The following is a 944-nucleotide window of genomic DNA, read 5'->3' as shown; positions in this document are numbered from 1 at the left end:
GGTGTATCATGTTATCGTGATAATTGACTGTTTCCAAAATGAAAAAACCTCTAGACTTTTATCCTATATAAGCCCTACCATTTCAGCGGATTCGCTGTCGTTGCAGCCGTCATTTGGGAAAAGACCTCATATGAAGAGCGCGAACGATGTCATTACTTCGCCGACGTTCTTGTCAAAGCGTTGGGCTACGTACGCAAGAATGCGAGTCAGCTAAATATCATCGCCCTTGCAGGGGTACTCCGCGAGGCTGTGAGGGACTCCCCTAGCAACATGAGCAGGGCGGCGATTCTCATCGGGAGAGATGAGATCTTTCGGAACTTCCAGACAGCGTGTCCGAGTGGTTAAGGAGATGGACTTGAAATCCATTAGGCTCTGCCTGCGCAGGTTCGAATCCTGCCGCTGTCGTATGTCTGATGGCGTATGGGTTTTCAAGACATCTGAGCAGTCTCGCTCTCGAATCCTCATAGCGACTCCGATGGACATTATGAACGAGTAGGGTGCGAACGAACTGATGCGCATGACATTTGAGGAACATTGATGAGAATTGATGTATATCCCAAAAAATGTATCTACCTCTAGACTCTTATCCTATATAAGCCCTACCATTTCAGCGAATTCGCTGTCGTTGCAGCCATCATTTGGGAAGAGACCTCATACGAAGAGTGCGAACGATGTCATTACTTCGCCGACGTTCTTGTCAAAGCGCTGGGCTACGTATGCAAGAATGCGAGTCAGCTAAATATCATCGTCCTTGCTGAGGTGCTCCGCGATGCTGTGAGGCACTCCTCTAGCAACATGAACAGGGTGGCGATTCTCATGGGCAGAGATGAGATCCTCCGCATCTTCCAGACAGCGTGTCCGAGTGGTTAAGAGGTGGACTTGAATCATAGCTGTGCCTGCGCAGTTCGATCCTGCGCTGTCGTATGTCTGATGGCGTATGGGTT

General features: G+C 49.3%; 1 non-coding gene across 1 annotated transcript; it reads left to right on the top strand.

The window, feature by feature from the left end:
* Positions 1-323: 323 nt before the first annotated feature.
* Pmar_PMAR008478 lies at positions 324-405 on the top strand. The gene has a single exon. It is a non-coding gene; the product is annotated as a tRNA-Ser (tRNA).
* The last annotated feature ends 539 nt before the right edge of the window (positions 406-944 follow it).

This window comes from Perkinsus marinus (assembly GCF_000006405.1).
Source record: "Perkinsus marinus ATCC 50983 genomic scaffold scf_1104296960598, whole genome shotgun sequence".
NCBI lineage: Eukaryota > Perkinsozoa > Perkinsida > Perkinsidae > Perkinsus > Perkinsus marinus.
Note: the sequence above shows the minus strand (reverse complement) of the source record. Positions and strands in the feature narration are given on the sequence as shown.